This window comes from Phyllobates terribilis, unplaced genomic scaffold (assembly GCF_046119375.1).
Source record: "Phyllobates terribilis strain yellow unplaced genomic scaffold, ASM4611937v1 Scaffold_5__5_contigs__length_657084704, whole genome shotgun sequence".
Lineage (NCBI taxonomy): Eukaryota > Metazoa > Chordata > Amphibia > Anura > Dendrobatidae > Phyllobates > Phyllobates terribilis.
The window spans coordinates 450,314,007-450,335,698 of NW_027362765.1; the positions used below are offsets into that span (position 1 = coordinate 450,314,007).

The 21,692-nt window shown below is 39.8% G+C and overlaps 2 protein-coding genes across 3 annotated transcripts in view; one reads left to right on the plus strand and one right to left on the minus strand.

Annotated features, from left to right (window-relative positions):
* BORCS7 (BLOC-1 related complex subunit 7) overlaps window positions 1–12,723 on the minus strand; it is a 106,702-nt gene extending 93,979 nt beyond the window's left edge. Inside the window, exon 1 of one of the 2 annotated variants that reach the window (XM_073685315.1) lies at window positions 12,565–12,721. The gene's annotated coding sequence lies outside the window, so the exon portion shown is untranslated. Of the gene's footprint in view, window positions 1–12,564 lie in introns of both variants that reach the window. The other variant, XM_073685314.1, reaches the window with a different exon arrangement.
* Window positions 1–21,692, plus strand: part of CYP17A1 (cytochrome P450 family 17 subfamily A member 1) — a 196,046-nt gene that overhangs the window by 65,434 nt on the left and 108,920 nt on the right. The window lies entirely within an intron of this gene.

Consider the following 21,692-nt stretch of genomic DNA (forward strand, 5'->3'; position numbering starts at 1 on the left):
TAATACACAATACATGCAGTATAACACAGCACACACTGTGGGGTAATACACAATACATACAGTATAACACAGCACACACTATGGGGTAATACACAATACATACAGTATAACACAGAACACACTATACATACAGTATAACACAGCGCACACTATGGAGTAATACACTATATATACAGTATAATACAGCACACACTGGGGTAATACACAATACATACAGTATAACAGTGCACACTATAGAGTATGTATTGTGTATTACCCCATAGTGTGTGCTGTTATACTGTATGTATTGTGTATTACTCCATAGTGTGTGCTGTGTTATACTGTATGTATTGTGTATTACTCCATAGTGTGTACTGTGTTATACTGTATGTATTGTGTATTACTCCATAGTGTGTGCTGTTATACTGTATGTATTGTGTATTACTCCATAGTGTGTGCTGTGTTATACTGTATGTATTGTGTATTACTCCATAGTGTGTGCTGTTATACTGTATGTATTGTGTATAACCCCATAGTGTGTGCTGTGTTATACTGTATGTATTGTGTGTTACCCCATAGTGTGTGCTGTGTTATACTGTATGTATTGTGTGTTACCCCATAGTGTGTGCTGTTATACTGTATGTATTGTGTATTACCCCATAGTGTGTGCTGTGTTATACTGTATGTATTGTGTGTTACCCTATAGTGTGTGCTGTGTTATACTGTATGTATTGTGTGTTACCCTATAGTGTGTGCTGTTATACTGTATGTATTGTGTGTTACCCCATAGTGTGTGCTGTGTTATACTGTATGTATTGTGTGTTACCCTATAGTGTGTGCTGTGTTATACTGTATGTATTGTGTATTACCCCCATAGTGTGTGCTGTGTTATACTGTATGTATTGTGTATTACCCCATAGTGTCCTGTGTTATACTGTATGTATTGTGTTACAGTATAACACAGCACACACTATAGAGTAACACACAATACATACAGTATAACACAGCACACACTATAGAGTAACACACAATACATACAGTATAACACAGCACACACTATGGAGTAATACACAATACATACAGTATAACACAGCACACACTATGGGGTAATACACAATACATACAGTATAATACAGCACACACTATGGGGTAATACACAATACATACAGTATAACACAGCACACACTATGGGGTAATACACAATACATACAGTATAACACAGCACACACTGTGGGGTAATACACAATACATACAGTATAACACAGCACACACTATGGAGTAATACACAATACATACAGTATAACACAGCACACACTATGGAGTAATACACAATACATACAGTATAACAGCGCACACTATGGGGTAATACACAATACATACAGTATAACACAGGGAACACTATGGAGTAATACACAATACATACAGTATAACAGCGCACACTATGGGGTAATACACAATACATACAGTATAACACAGCACACACTATAGAGTAATACACAATACATACAGTATAACACAGCACACACTATGGGGTAATACACAATACATACAGTATAACACAGCACACACTATGGGGTAATACACAATACATACAGTATAACACAGCACACACTATGGGGTAATACACAATACATACAGTATAACACAGCACACACTATGGGGTAATACACAATACATACAGTATAACACAGCACACACTATGGAGTAATACACAATACATACAGTATAACACAGCACACACTATGGGGTAATACACAATACATACAGTATAACACAGCACACACTATGGGGTAATACACAATACATACAGTATAACACAGCACACTATGGAGTAATACACAATACATACAGTATAACACAGCACACACTATGGGGTAATACACAATACATACAGTATAACACAGCACACACTATAGAGTAATACACAATACATACAGTATAACACAGCACACACTATGGAGTAATACACAATACATACAGTATAACACAGCACACACTATGGAGTAATACACAATACATACAGTATAACACAGCACACACTATGGGGTAATACACAATACATACAGTATAACAGCACACACTATGGGGTAATACACAATACATACAGTATAACACAGCACACTATAGAGTAATACACAATACATACAGTATAACACAGCACACACTATGGGGTAATACACAATACATACAGTATAACACAGCACACACTATGGAGTAATACACAATACAAACAGTATAACACAGCACACACTATGGGGTAATACACAATACATACAGTATAACACAGCACACACTATAGAGTAATACACAATACATACAGTATAACAGCACACACTATGGGGTAATACACAATACATACAGTATAACACAGGGAACACTATGGAGTAATACACAATACATACAGTATAACACAGCACACACTATAGAGTAATACACAGTACATACAGTATAACACAGCACACACTATAGAGTAATACACAATACGCACAGTATAACACAGCACACACTATGGGGTAATACACAATACATACAGTATAACACAGCACACACTATGGGGTAATACACAATACATACAGTATAACACAGCACACACTATGGGGTAATACACAATACATACAGTATAACACAGCACACACTATGGGGTAATACACAATACATACAGTATAACACAGCACACACTATGGGGTAATACACAATACATACAGTATAGCACAGCACACACTATGGGGTAATACACAATACATACAGTATAACACAGGGAACACTATGGAGTAATACACAATACGCACAGTATAACACAGCACACACTATGGAGTAATACACAATACATACAGTATAACAGCACACATTATGGAGTAATACACAATACATACAGTATAACACAGTACACACTATGGGGTAATACACAATACATACAATATAACAGCACACACTATGGAGTAATACACAATACATACAGTATAACACAGCACACACTATGGGGTAATACACAATACATACAGTATAACACAGCACACACTATGGGGTAATACACAATACATACAGTATAACACAGCACACACTATGGGGTAATACACAATACATACAGTATAACACAGCACACACTATGGGGTAATACACAATACATACAGTATAGCACAGCACACACTATGGGGTAATACACAATACATACAGTATAACAGCACACACTATGGGGTAATACACAATACATACAGTATAACACAGGGAACATTATGGAGTAATACACAATACGCACAGTATAACACAGCACACACTATGGGGTAATACACAATACATACAGTATAACACAGCACACACTATGGGGCAATACACAATACATACAGTATAACACAGCACACACCATGGGGTAATACACAATATATACAGTATAACACAGCACACACTATGGGGGTAATACACAATACATACAGTATAACAGCGCACACTAAGGAGTAATACACAATACGTACAGTATAACACAGCACACACCATGGGGTAATACACAATACATACAGTATAACAGCGCACACTAAGGAGTAATACACAATACATACAGTATAACACAGCACACACTATGGGGGTAATGCACAATACATACAGTATAACACAGCACACACTATGGGGTAATACACAATACATACAGTATAACACAGCACACACTATGGGGTAATACACAATACATACAGTATAACACAGCACACACTATGGGGTAATACACAATACATACAGCATAACACAGCACACACTATGGGGGTAATACACAATACATACAGTATAACACAGCACACACTATGGGGTAATACACAATACATACAGTATAACACAGCACACACTATGGGGTAATACACAATACATACAGTATAACAGCACACACTATGGAGTAATACACAATACATACAGTATAACACAGCACACACTATGGGGTAATACACAATACATACAGTATAACACAGCACACACTATGGGGTAATACACAATACATACAGTATAACACAGCACACACTATGGGGGTAATACACAATACATACAGTATAACACAGCACACATTATGGGGTAATACACAATACATACAGTATAACACAGCACACACTATGGGGTAATACACAATACATACAGTATAACACAGCACACACTATGGGGTAATACACAATACATACAGTATAACAGCACACACTATGGAGTAATACACAATACATACAGTATAACACAGCACACACTATGGGGTAATACACAATACATACAGTATAACACAGCACACACTATGGGGTAATACACAATACATACAGTATAACACAGCACACACTATGGGGTAATACACAATACATACAGTATAACAGCACACACTGTGGGGTAATACACAATACATACAGTATAACACAGCACACACTGTGGGGTAATACACAATACATACAGTATAACACAGCACACACTATGGGGTAATACACAATACATACAGTATAACACAGCACACACTATGGGGTAATACACAATACATACAGTATAACACAGCACACACTATGGGGTAATACACAATACATACAGTATAATACAGCACACACTATGGGGTAATACACAATACATACAGTATAACACAGCACACACTATGGGGTAATACACAATACATACAGTATAACAGCACACACTATGGGGTAATACACAATACATACAGTATAACACAGCACACACTATGGAGTAATACACAATACATACAGTATAACACAGGGAACATTATGGAGTAATACACAATACGCACAGTATAACACAGCACACACTATGGGGTAATACACAATACATACAGTATAACACAGCACACACTATGGGGTAATACACAATACATACAGTATAACACAGCACACACTATGGGGTAATACACAATACATACAGTATAACACAGCACACACTATGAGGTAATACACAATACATACAGTATAACACAGCACACACTATGGAGTAATACACAATACATACAGTATAACACAGCACACACTATGGAGTAATACACAATACATACAGTATAACACAGCACACACTATAGAGTAATACACAATACATACAGTATAACACAGCACACACTGTGGGGTAATACACAATACATACAGTATAACACAGCACACACTATGGAGTAATACACAATACATACAGTATAACAGCACACACTATGGGGGTAATGCACAATACATACAGTATAACACAGCACACACTATGGAGTAATACACAATACATACAGTATAACACAGCACACACTATGGGGTAATACACAATACATACAGTATAACACAGCACACACTATGGAGTAATACACAATACATACAGCATAACACAGCACACACTATGGGGGTAATACACAATACATACAGTATAACACAGCACACACTATGGGGTAATACACAATACATACAGTATAACACAGCACACACTATGGGGTAATACACAATACATACAGTATAACAGCACACACTATGGAGTAATACACAATACATACAGTATAACACAGCACACACTATGGGGTAATACACAATACATACAGTATAACACAGCACACACTATGGGGTAATACACAATACATACAGTATAACACAGCACACACTATGGGGGTAATACACAATACATACAGTATAACACAGCACACATTATGGGGTAATACACAATACATACAGTATAACACAGCACACACTATGGGGTAATACACAATACATACAGTATAACACAGCACACACTATGGGGTAATACACAATACATACAGTATAACAGCACACACTATGGAGTAATACACAATACATACAGTATAACACAGCACACACTATGGGGTAATACACAATACATACAGTATAACACAGCACACACTATGGGGTAATACACAATACATACAGTATAACACAGCACACACTATGGGGTAATACACAATACATACAGTATAACAGCACACACTGTGGGGTAATACACAATACATACAGTATAACACAGCACACACTGTGGGGTAATACACAATACATACAGTATAACACAGCACACACTATGGGGTAATACACAATACATACAGTATAACACAGCACACACTATGGGGTAATACACAATACATACAGTATAACACAGCACACACTATGGGGTAATACACAATACATACAGTATAATACAGCACACACTATGGGGTAATACACAATACATACAGTATAACACAGCACACACTATGGGGTAATACACAATACATACAGTATAACAGCACACACTATGGGGTAATACACAATACATACAGTATAACACAGCACACACTATGGAGTAATACACAATACATACAGTATAACACAGGGAACATTATGGAGTAATACACAATACGCACAGTATAACACAGCACACACTATGGGGTAATACACAATACATACAGTATAACACAGCACACACTATGGGGTAATACACAATACATACAGTATAACACAGCACACACTATGGGGTAATACACAATACATACAGTATAACACAGCACACACTATGAGGTAATACACAATACATACAGTATAACACAGCACACACTATGGAGTAATACACAATACATACAGTATAACACAGCACACACTATGGAGTAATACACAATACATACAGTATAACACAGCACACACTATAGAGTAATACACAATACATACAGTATAACACAGCACACACTGTGGGGTAATACACAATACATACAGTATAACACAGCACACACTATGGGGTAATACACAATACATACAGTATAACACAGCACACACTATGAGGTAATACACAATACATACAGTATAACACAGCACACACTATGGAGTAATACACAATACATACAGTATAACACAGCACACACTATGGAGTAATACACAATACATACAGTATAACACAGCACACACTATAGAGTAATACACAATACATACAGTATAACACAGCACACACTGTGGGGTAATACACAATACATACAGTATAACACAGCACACACTATGGAGTAATACACAATACATACAGTATAACAGCACACACTATGGGGGTAATGCACAATACATACAGTATAACACAGCACACACTATGGAGTAATACACAATACATACAGTATAACACAGCACACACTATGGGGTAATACACAATACATACAGTATAACACAGCACACACTATGGAGTAATACACAATACATACAGCATAACACAGCACACACTATGGGGGTAATACACAATACATACAGTATAACACAGCACACACTATGGGGTAATACACAATACATACAGTATAACACAGCACACACTATGGGGTAATACACAATACATACAGTATAACAGCACACACTATGGAGTAATACACAATACATACAGTATAACACAGCACACACTATGGGGTAATACACAATACATACAGTATAACACAGCACACACTATGGGGTAATACACAATACATACAGTATAACACAGCACACACTATGGGGGTAATACACAATACATACAGTATAACACAGCACACATTATGGGGTAATACACAATACATACAGTATAACACAGCACACACTATGGGGTAATACACAATACATACAGTATAACACAGCACACACTATGGGGTAATACACAATACATACAGTATAACAGCACACACTATGGAGTAATACACAATACATACAGTATAACACAGCACACACTATGGGGTAATACACAATACATACAGTATAACACAGCACACACTATGGGGTAATACACAATACATACAGTATAACACAGCACACACTATGGGGTAATACACAATACATACAGTATAACAGCACACACTGTGGGGTAATACACAATACATACAGTATAACACAGCACACACTGTGGGGTAATACACAATACATACAGTATAACACAGCACACACTATGGGGTAATACACAATACATACAGTATAACACAGCACACACTATGGGGTAATACACAATACATACAGTATAACACAGCACACACTATGGGGTAATACACAATACATACAGTATAATACAGCACACACTATGGGGTAATACACAATACATACAGTATAACACAGCACACACTATGGGGTAATACACAATACATACAGTATAACAGCACACACTATGGGGTAATACACAATACATACAGTATAACACAGCACACACTATGGAGTAATACACAATACATACAGTATAACACAGGGAACATTATGGAGTAATACACAATACGCACAGTATAACACAGCACACACTATGGGGTAATACACAATACATACAGTATAACACAGCACACACTATGGGGTAATACACAATACATACAGTATAACACAGCACACACTATGGGGTAATACACAATACATACAGTATAACACAGCACACACTATGAGGTAATACACAATACATACAGTATAACACAGCACACACTATGGAGTAATACACAATACATACAGTATAACACAGCACACACTATGGAGTAATACACAATACATACAGTATAACACAGCACACACTATAGAGTAATACACAATACATACAGTATAACACAGCACACACTGTGGGGTAATACACAATACATACAGTATAACACAGCACACACTATGGAGTAATACACAATACATACAGTATAACACAGCACACACTATGGGGGTAATGCACAATACATACAGTATAACACAGCACACACTATGGAGTAATACACAATACATACAGTATAACACAGCACACACTATGGGGGTAATGCACAATACATACAGTATAACACAGCACACACTATGGAGTAATACACAATATATACAGTATAACACAGCACACACTATGGAGTAATACACAATACATACAGTATAACACAGCACACACTATGGAGTAATACACAATACATACAGTATAACACAGCACACACTATGGGGTAATACACAATACATACAGTATAACACAGCACACACTATGGGGTAATACACAATACATACAGTATAACACAGCACACACTATGGGGTAATACACAATACATACAGTATAACAAAGCACACACTATGGGGTAATACACAATACATACAGTATAACACAGCACACACTATGGGGTAATACACAATACATACAGTATAACACAGCACACACTATGGGGTAATACACAATACATACAGTATAACACAGCACACACTATGGGGTAATACACAATACATACAGTATAACACAGCACACTATGGGGTAATACACAATACATACAGTATAACACAGCACACACTATGGGGTAACACACAATACATACAGTATAACAGCACACACTATGGGGTAATACACAATACATACAGTATAACACAGCACACACTATGGAGTAATACACAATACATACAGTATAACACAGCACACACTGTGGAGTAATACACAATACATACAGTATAACACAGCACACACTGTGGGGTAATACACAATACATACAGTATAACACAGCACACACTATGAGGTAATACACAATACATACAGTATAACACAGCACACTATGGGGTAATACACAATACATACAGTATAACACAGCACACACTATGGAGTAATACACAATACATACAGTATAACACAGCACACACTATGGAGTAATACACAATACATACAGTATAACACAGCACACACTATGGGGTAATACACAATACATACAGTATAATACAGCACACACTATAGAGTAATACACAATACATACAGTATAACACAGCACACACTGTGGGGTAATACACAATACATACAGTATAACACAGCACACACTATGGAGTAATACACAATACATACAGTATAACACAGCACACACTATGGGGGTAATGCACAATACATACAGTATAACACAGCACACACTATGGAGTAATACACAATACATACAGTATAACACAGCACACACTATGGAGTAATACACAATACATACAGTATAACACAGCACACACTATGGGGTAATACACAATACATACAGTATAACACAGCACACACTATGGGGTAATACACAATACATACAGTATAACACAGCACACACTATGGGGTAATACACAATACATACAGTATAACACAGCACACACTATGGGGTAATAAACAATACATACAGTATAACACAGCACACACTATGGGGTAATACACAATACATACAGTATAACACAGCACACACTATGGGGTAATACACAATACATACAGTATAACACAGCACACTATGGGGTAATACACAATACATACAGTATAACACAGCACACACTATGGGGTAATACACAATACATACAGTATAACACAGCACACACTATGGGGTAATACACAATATATACAGTATAACAGCACACACTATGGGGTAATACACAATACATACAGTATAACACAGCACACACTATGGAGTAATACACAATACATACAGTATAACACAGCACACACTATGGAGTAATACACAATACATACAGTATAACACAGCACACACTATGGAGTAATACACAATACATACAGTATAACACCGCACACACTATGGAGTAATACACAATACATACAGTATAACAGCACACACTATGGGGGTAATGCACAATACATACAGTATAACAGCGCACACACTATGGAGTAATACACAATACATACAGTATAACACAGCACACACTATGGAGTAATACACAATACATACAGTATAACACAGCACACACTATGGAGTAATACACAATACATACAGTATAACACAGCACACACTATGGAGTAATACACAATACATACAGTATAACACAGCACACACTATGGAGTAATACACAATACATACAGTATAACAGCGCACACTATGGGGTAATACACAATACATACAGTATAACACAGCACACACTATGGGGTAATACACAATACATACAGTATAACACAGCACACACTATGGGGTAATACACAATACATACAGTATAACAGCACACACTATGGAGTAATACACAATACATACAGTATAACACAGCACACACTATGGGGTAATACACAATACATACAGTATAACACAGCACACACTATGGGGGTAATGCACAATACATACAGTACAACAGCGCACACACTATGGGGTAATGCACAATACATACAGTATAACACAGCACACACTATGGGGTAATACACAATACATACAGTATAACAGCACACACTATGGGGTAATACACAATACATACAGTATAACACAGCACACACTATGGGGTAATACACAATACATACAGTATAACACAGCACACACTATGGAGTAATACACAATACATACAGTATAACACAGCACACACTATAGAGTAATACACAATACATACAGTATGACACAGGGAACACTGTGGAGTAATACATAAAGTTTAACACAGCACACACTATGGGGTAATACACAATACATACAGTATAACAGTGCACACACTATGGGGTAATGCACAATACATACAGTATAACACAGCACACACTATGGGGTAATACACAATACATACAGTATAACACAGCACACACTATGGAGTAATACACAATACATACAGTATAACAGCGCACACTATGGGGTAATACACAATACATACAGTATAACACAGCACACACTATGGGGGTAATGCACAATACATACAGTATAACAGCGCACACACTATGGGGTAATGCACAATACATACAGTATAACACAGCACACACTATGGAGTAATACACAATACATACAGTATAACACAGCACACTATGGGGTAATACACAATACATACAGTATAACACAGCACACACTATGGGGTAATACACAATACATACAGTATAACACAGCACACACTATGGAGTAATACACAATACATACAGTATAACACAGCACACACTATGGGGTAATACACAATACATACAGTATAACACAGCACACACTATGGGGGTAATGCACAATACATACAGTATAACACAGCACACACTATGGGGTAATACACAATACATACAGTATAACACAGCACACACTATGGGGGTAATACACAATACATACAGTATAACACAGCACACACTATGGGGGTAATGCACAATACATACAGTATAACACAGCACACACTATGGAGTAATACACAATACATACAGTATAACACAGCGCACACTAAGGAGTAATACACAATACATACAGTATAACACAGCACACACTGTGGAGTAATACACAATACATACAGTATAACACAGCACACACTATGGGGTAATACACAATACATACAGTATAACACAGCACACACTATAGAGTAATACACAATACATACAGTATAACACAGCACACACTATGGGGTAATACACAATACATACAGTATAACACAGCACACACTATAGAGTAATACACAATACATACAGTATAACACAGCACACACTATGGAGTAATACACAATACATACAGTATAACACAGCACACACTATGGGGTAATACACAATACATACAGTATAACACAGCACACACTATAGAGTAATACACAATACATACAGTATAACACAGCACACACTATGGGGTAATACACAATACATACAGTATAACACAGCTCACACTATGGAGTAATACACAATATATACAGTATAACACAGCACACACTATGGGGTAATACACAATACATACAGTATAACACAGCACACACTATGGGGGTAATGCACAATACATACAGTATAATACAGCACAGGGCGTCCTCACACTATACGCACCTGTGCACACTGTGTATACGGTCAGTGCTGTCTGTGATCCGTCTTCTTTACTTCGTCTTTACAGGAATCCTACCCGGCCGGCAGCAGCAGCGCAGACATCACCTGCAGTCACGTGATCTGACTCTGCAGCTGCTTCCTGTATCCCATGATGCAGTGCAACTTCCTCTACCCCCGGCGCGCCGTTCAGTATCTTCAGCGCTCTCAGTAGTGATGGCCTCTGCCTCCTCACACTGTCCAGCAGCTCAGTCTTCTCAGCACTGATGGCTGCAGCCTCCTCACACTGTCCAGCAACTCAGTCTTCTCAGCACTGATGGCTGCAGCCTCCTCACACTGTCCAGCAGCTCAGTCTCCTCAGCACTGATGGCTGCAGCCTCCTCACACTGTCCAGCAGCTCAGTCTCCTCAGCACTGATGGCTGCAGCCTCCTCACACTGTCCAGCAGCTCAGTCTTCTCAGCACTGATGGCGGCAGCCTCCTCACACTGTCCAGCAGCCCAGTCTCCTCAGCACTGATGGCTGCAGCCTCCTCACACTGTCCAGCAGCTCAGTCTTCTCAGCACTGATGGCTGCAGCCTCCTCACACTGTCCAGCAGCTCAGTCTCCTCAGCACTGATGGCTGCAGCCTCCTCACATTGTCCAGCAGCTCAGTCTCCTCAGCACTGATGGCTGCAGCCTCCTCACACTGTCCAGCTGCTCAGTCTCCTCAGCACTGATGGCTGCAGCCTCCTCACACTGTCCAGCAGCTCAGGCTCCTCAGTAGTGAAGGCGGCAGCCTCTTCACATTGTCCAGCAGCTCAGTCTCCTCAGCACTGATGGCTGCAGCCTCTTCACACTGTCCAGCAGCTGTCTTCTCAGCACTGATGGCTGCAGCCTCTTCACACTGTCCAGCACTGATGGCGGCAGCCTCCTCACACTGTCCAGCTGCTCAGGCTCCTCAGCACTGATGGCTGCAGCCACTTCACACTGTCCAGCAGCTCAGTCTTTTAGCACTGATGGCGTTGCCTATGTACACTGGATAGCAGAATTTATAGTATTTGTACTTTGCTGTTATTTGTCCTTTTTTTCCCTAAGCTGCAGGTACACAGTGGCTGCGCAATGCTGGGGCTTGTAGTTCTCCAGCAGTAGAGAACTGTTCTCCCTGATTATTATAGTCACAGTAGCATTAATCTGATATTTTCTTTGCCTTCCCTGGACTCGTACAAAGACTGGTAGAACGGATGGGCTATACTGTAACTGTATGGAAGTAGCTTGGTTTGTGGCACCATAGGGGTGGCTTCCCGTGCACCAAATTGTCAGGTGGCACAAAATTTCATGCCCTTCCTTTTCCCATAGAGAGGTGCAGGTCTCTTCCTGAACCTGGAGCATCTGACTAATGGCGTGCGCCTCCAGGCCCTCCACGGAGTGAGATTTCAGGTGTCCTGGTCGTCACAGCTTGTCTTGAATTGGACAACCTGTACCATCACAGCCAGCTCCACCAATTTTGGCGTAAAAACGCCAAAAGTCACAACTTTTTGGCGCAAGTCGGAGTTGCGCACACAATTTGTAACTTTTCAAAGCTTTGACTCCACCCTTTCATTTGTCTGTTCTGCTTATAGGGACAGGCCAATGGCATTCATGTGTGAAAAGTGTCCATTGCATTAGTGATGATGACAAAGGCAACGAGACCCCTTTGATTATTATGGGGTAATGTCTGGGTTCTGTTTTTAGAAGTCCAGCATGCAGAATTTTTTCTTCTGTTCTAAACACTAGCAAAAAAACAGAACCCAAACGGATCCCCTAATCAATGGAGTTCCTCTTTCTTTTGCATAATTGATGCACATGGATACATTTGCACATGAATTTTGTTTTTCTAAACAGAACAGATATGTACAGAAATGTGAGCTTAGCCGTACTGTAATTACATCAGTATTTTTCTTAAAATACAATGGAGGTTTAGGGGAATAGGGGATTCAAATACTGGACTGATGGATGGGACTCAAGTAGTCTTAGGCAATGCCCCCACTATCAGTATTTGGTCAGTATTTTTTCTCAGGAGTGGGAGCCAAAACCAGGTGAGGAACAATCAGAGTAAAGGTCTAATAGAAACAAGTCACCAATTCTGCATTTATCACACACTCCTGGTTTTGGTTCCCACTCCTGAGAAAAAACACTGATATTGGGGCCGTGGTCTTAAAGGGGTGATTCAGGAATATTACATTTTTTCACTATGAACCGAAGAACTAAACCTGCCTGTTGTGCCTGGCCCGATCTGTGTCTGCACAAAGTTGTCACAGACCGCTCCTGCTGTCAAGTCAGCGGATTTCACCGACGTCACATTGACAGAGCAGTGGCTTTTCATCTGCTGTGCTCTGTTGACGGGCGTGACTGCCGACATCATGATGACAGCCGGCTTCCCGCTGACTAGACCACAGGAAGCCGGCTGTCAATCAGCATGACGTTGGCAGTCACGCCCTGTCAACAGAGCAGAGAATAGACCTGCTCTGTTGTCTTGAAGCAACTGAATCGCCGACAGCAGCAGTCTGTGACCGCTCTGAGCCGGAGCCGGTAGAACAGGCAGGTAGTTGCTTCTGTTATCAACCATCATCCTGTTAGTGTTTATGCCCACAGTAAATAAATAAAATGGTCCTGGACAAACCCTATAATAGTCAGTGGGTTAGGAAGTGCAAAATACTTGCCTTGCTCAGGGAGCTTGCAACCCGCGCTACATCACTGGGAAGTAGTGAGATGGCTGTATAGGTGTTTGTCTCCCAATAAAAATGATTCTTTCTTTTTTTGAGAGATCTGATCTGCCAGTCATGAGAAATCTAGTGCATAAGTCTTATGCAAATCAGACTGAAAGTGCACAGGAGGCATGTCAATTCACTTAGAAGAAGCAGGCCAGAAGATTGACACTCCCCAGTGCACTTCAAGCCTGATCTGCATATGACTTCTACTCTCGGTTTCTCATGAGTGGCATATCGAATCTCTACAAAAAATGTATATTTTTTTTTATAGGGAGATAAGCACCTATACAGCTATACCTCTACTTCCATATGTAAAACTCTGATGGGTTCACTTTATAGAGAAACTCCATTGAAAACCTAATCCTTCAATGCTCTTCAATATAGCATTAATATTAACCCCGCAACAGCAAAATTCCCGCAGTTCTGTTCAATGACATCCATGGCAATCTGAATATATTTATTGAATTATTAAAACCTAGAACAACCCCTCATACGCATCCCCCCGCTTAAGGGACCTGAACGTAAAAATACACATACAGAATATTAATGAAGGTATGGAAGCCCATAACAAAATGTATGTGCGAAAGGCCATGTATGTAGCGGCCCTATTCTACAAAGAACTGTAATACAGAGGTAATATATATCTCCAATATAGACCAGGAAATAAGGTCCAAACTGTCTATAATTACAATATTACACTGTTCTAAAAACAATTGGGTTCAGATTTCCTCCATTAGATAAAATTATACTTATTTTACTCAAAGAGGGAATGTGAAGGCAGGCCGGGTGTATTAATCCACAGACCCAAATTGTCTTGCGCTTTTGCATTAACTCAATCTTTCTATCAAATTATTATTATAGCGCCATTTATTCCATGGGGCTTTACATGTGAAAAGGGGTATACATAGCAAAAACAATTACAATAATCTTCAACAATACAAGTCAGCGACTGGTACAGAAGGAAAGGGCCCTGCCCGCGAGGGCTCACAATCTACAAGGGATGGGTGAGGATACAGTAGGTGAGGGAAGAGCTGGTCGTGGATGGCTTTATATGCCATGGTTAGGGTCTTGAATTTGAGTCTCTGGGCAATGGGGAGCCAGAGAAGGGATTGACAGAGGGGAGAGGCTGGGGAATAGCGAGGGAGCAGGTGAATTGGTCGGACAGCAGAGTTTAGGATAGATTGGAGGGGCGCGAGAGAGTTAGAAGGGGGGCCACAGAGCAGGAGGTTGCAGTAGTCAAGGTGGGAGATGAGAGGGTTTGGATACGAGGTTTGGAGGAGAGATCAGAGTCAAGGGTTACCCCGAGGCAGCGAGCTTGTGGCACTGGGGAGAGTGGGCAGCCATTAACTTTGATGGATAGGTCAGATGGGAGGGGTTGAGTGAGGTGGAGGAAAGATGATGAATTCAGTTTTATCCATGTTGAGTTTTAGAAATCTAGCAGAGAAGAAGGATGAAATAGCGGACAGACATTGTGAGATTCTGGTTCGTAAGGAGGTGATATCGGGTCCAGAGAGGTAGATCTGTGTGTCATTAGCATAGAGGTGATACTGAAAGCCATGTGACTATGAGCTGTCCCAGACCAAAGGTGTAGATGGAGAAGAGCAGGGGCCCTAGAATTGATTCTTGGGGGACACTGACAGATAGGGGGCGAGATGAGGAGGTGGTGTGTGAGTGGGAGGCGCTGAATGTCCGGTCTGTTAGGTATGAGGAGATCCAAGATGGGGCCAAGTCTGTGATGCCAAGAGATGAGAGTCTGTAGTAAGAGGGAATGGTTCACTGTGTCGAAGGCAGGTGACAGATCCAGGAGGAGGAGGACATAGTAGTGTCGCTTGGACCTGGCAGTTAGTAGGTCTTTGGTGATTTTAGTCAGGGCAGTGTCAGTGGAGGGATGCGGTCAGAAGCCAAATTGTAAGCGGTCGAAGAGGGAGCATGAGGAGAGGTTGGAGGACAGTTCAAGGTGGACGTGTTGTTCCAGTAATTTTGAGGCATAGGGGAGAAGTGATATGGGGGTCGATAGCTAGTCCGAGAGGAAGGGACAAGGGAGGGCTTTTTGAGGATGGGTGTGATTGAGGCATGTTTGAAACATGAGGGGAAGACACCGGTTGTTAGTGACAAGTTGAAGAGGTTGAGTTAGGGTTGGGATGAAGACTGTGGTAAGGTTAGGGATGAGGTGGGACGGGATTGGGTCAAGTTCGCAGGTGGTGAGGTGTGATTTGGAGAGTAAAGAGGAAACTTGATCTTCTGTAATGGTGGTTTGGCAAAAAATTATTCATTTTTTGCAACAAATTCAGATATAGTACAGATATTTAAAATCCAGTCCAGTGCAATTTGTTTTATTACCTTGTACAACAAGCTAAGAATATTTATGGATACAGCCAAGAGTCAACACGTCTCCACACACTACACTATATGGACAAAAGGGCTTGGACAAACCCACAGGGGAACAGGTGAATCCCCCAGTAGGACCCTGGAGAGCCACCCCCAGCCTTCTATATTAGCAATGGTTGACAGAATAGACTTGATTCACTATATACAGAGACCAAAGCAACAACTCATTAATTTAACAAATTACCCAGTTTATTACTATTAGGTACCAGTATTAGTATTATTTATTAGGTACAGAACATTTTTGAATGAGGGTGATGTAATATTTGCAGTAGTCCAGAGCAGAAACGTAACTAGGGTTTTGGTTCCGGGAGGGCGAAACTTCTAAGTGGGTCCCTAACCTGGTAACCCTGATTACAACTATGGTGGCGCACCCTAATAGTGGATGTAGGTGAACTTCAGCAGATGACAGCACTGCTACTAAAAAAAATCTCTACAAAGACCAGCACTGATATGACCGCCATATGGTGACCATATAGTGTTATATACCAGTGCTGCAGAACATGTAAGAGATGACCATACAGTTATAGATGGTGACTTACAGCTGACATTCTTTCTGATGGAATGACTCACTTTTCCATCTGGCCCAGACCGTTTGATGGCCCCAACACTGTACAAAGGCTTCACATTAGCTCCCACACTGTATGATGGCTCCCTAAATAGCCTCCATATAGTATAATACACTCCCCATAAGCCTCCATATAGTATAATGCACTCTCAATAGGTCTCCATATAGTATAATCACCCTGTCTTTCCCTGGTGTATTGCTAAGGCTAGGGATAGGAGGAGATGATCACTAGTTGATCTCCACTAAACTCTATGGACAACAAGGGTAGACAAACGGGGAGATTGCTTAGCTTTAGATGACTCCAGACAAATGCGCATTCAGCCTCAAGCTCCAGAGAGGACAAAGTACTGTTCTTGCTAAGCCTTCGCAAGTAGAAATGAATATAGCTGGCACCTCCCTCTCAGACACACCAGGTATATATACACCCAGGCCAGAGAGCTAATTACCAGAGGGAGGTAGCCGCTAGGTCCTAGAGACAGCCTCTCATCTAAGAAGATCTGTAATGCCAAACGTAGAGATCTCTTGCAACCAACTGCAGGGCGACTGTCTGTCACTTCTGACACACCCATGACACTTCCCCAAACTATTCCCACAAAGTTGGAATCTACTTCCTAATGGTAGGGAGTGAACCTCCCAAAAACGCATTGATGGTACATTGTGTTTTATACATTTTATAAATTTTATTGGAGTCGTCCTTTGTGTGTTTACTGAGAGCACATGTGGACACAGGGGGTCGAATGTGCTGCTCCCTCCTGATATGTGTGAGTCCATTTTTCCTTTAATTTCTTATGGATACCAGTTTCTTTTGATTTATTGCATTTTTGTAGCATTTTTCTTATTTGTTAATTTTCTGATTATAAAAGTAGTAGAGAATTCATATGGTCCATCAAATATAATCTGACAGCTGCCTATCCCCTATCAAAGTGTATCAAACTGTCCAACCCCGCCCCTATCAGCGTAACACCTACCCTATTATACTATGAAGTTGATAGCGTCATTACTAATTTAATTGTCAGCCTATTATTATTATTACTTTGTTGATGTACTTCTCAATGAATTTATTATTTCAGTTTAATTCTCAATGATTTTGATTGGGCATAATATATATATATATATACAGTACAGACCAAAAGTTTGGACACACCTTCTCATTTAAAGATTTTTCTGTATTTTCATGACTATGAAAATTGTACATTTACACTGAAGGCATCAAAACTATGAATTAACACATGTGGAATTATATACTTAGCAAAAAAGTGTGAAACAACTGAAAATATGTCTTATATTCTAGGTTCTTCAAAGTAGCCACCTTTTGCTTTGATAAATGCTTTGCACACTCTTGGCATTCTCTTGATGAGCTTCAAGGGGTAGTCACCGGAAATGGTCTTCCAACAATCTTGAAGGAGTTCCCAGAGATGCTTAGCACTTGTTGGCCCTTTTGCCTTCACTCTGCGGTCCAGCTCACCCCAAACCATTGAACCCATCGATTGGGTTCAGGTCTGGTGACTGTGGAGGCCAGGTCATCTGGCGTAGCACCCCATCACTCTCCTTCTTGGTCAAATAGCCCTTACACAGCCTGGAGGTGTGTTTGGGGTCATTGTCCTGTTAAAAAATAAATGATGGTCCAACTAAATGCAAATCGGATGGAATAGCATGCCGCTGCAAGATGCTGTGGTAGCCATGCTGGTTCAGTATGCCTTCAATTTTGAATAAATCCCCAACAGTGTCACCAGCAAAACACCCAACACCATCACACCTCCTCCTCCATGCTTCACGGTGGTAACCAGGCATGTAGAGTCAATCGGTTCACCTATCCTGCGTCGCACAAAGACATGGTGATTAGAACCAAAGATCTCAAATTTGGACTCATCAGACCAAAGCACAGATTTCCACTGGTCTAATGTCCATTCCTTGTGTTATTTAGCCCAAACAAGTCTCTTCTGCTTGTTGCCTGTCCTTAGCAGTGGTTTCCTAGCAGCTATTTTACCATGAAGGCCTGCTGCACAAAGTCTCCTCATAACAGTTGTTGAAGAGATGTGTCTGCTGCTAGAACTCTGTGTGGCATTGACCTGGTCTCTAATCTGAGCTGCTGTTAACCTGCGATTTCTGAGGCTGGTGACTCGGATAAACTTATCCTCAGAAGCAGAGGTGACTCTTGGTCTTCCTTTCCTGGGGCGGTCCTCATGTGAGCCAGTTTCTTTGTAGCGCTTGATGGTTTTTGCAACTGCACTTGGGGACACTTTCAAAGTTTTCCCAATTTTTCGAACTGACTAACCTTCATTTCTTAAAGTAATGATGGCCACTCGTTTTTCTTTACTTAGCTGCTTTTTTCTTGCCATAATACAAAATCTAACAGTTTATTAAGTAGGACTATCAGCTGTGTATCCACCAGACTTCTGCACAACACAACTGATGGTCCCAACCCCATTTATAAGGCAAGAAATCCCACTTATTAAACCTGACAGGGCACACCTGTGAAGTGAAAACCATTTCCGGTGACTACCTCTTGAAGCTCATCAAGAGAATGCCAAGAGTGTGCAAAGCAGTCATCAAAGCAAAAGGTGGCTACTTTGAAGAACCTAGAATATAAGACATATTTTCAGTTGTTTCACACTTTTTTGTTAAGTATATAATTCCACTGGTGTTAATTCATAGTTTTGATGCCTTCAGTGTGAATGTACAATTTTCATAGTCATGAAAATACAGAAAAATCTTTAAATGAGAAGGTGTGTCCAAACTTTTGGTCTGTACTGTGTGTATATATATATATATATATATATATATATATATATATATATAGCCAATAATACTGTTTATAATTCTAAATATTGGGCATATTATCATTATCCACTGCTTATAACTTCTGAGTATAACATATCTATTATGTATATGGCCAATTAATACTATTCTCAACCTCTTATAATCCCCATGTATAAAATATGCCTTTTATACTGTTTGTAAAAATGAAAGACTCTTTATGAGTTTAACTACAGCATAATATCAAGCATTACAACTCAAACAATTATTTTACAATTATTACAGAATAATATACAAATAAAGTATAATAATAATTTTTATTTCTATAGTGGCAACATATTCCACAGCGCAATAGAACTAGCAGTTATTTTACAATTATTTCAGACAGCTGACCTCTACACATTTAGAATAAAGCAGACCCAGCATCATTTTTCAGCAAATTCTGAGTCTGTTTCAGGGAGATTATTATCTGTGTGCTAAGGTTACCAGATAACTGACCACTAACCCAGCAATGCCCCATTGTGTCCAGAGGCTATCAGCGGATAGCAATCTGCAGGAGCCTGGTCAGCTAAAGGTCCCCACACACCATTCCAGGGTTATTAACTCATAAAGTGACACTGGTCAGAATTATAAAATTTGGCCTGGTAAGGACAGTGAAACCAGGCTTGGGGATTAAACGGGTTAAGATTTCCATTCA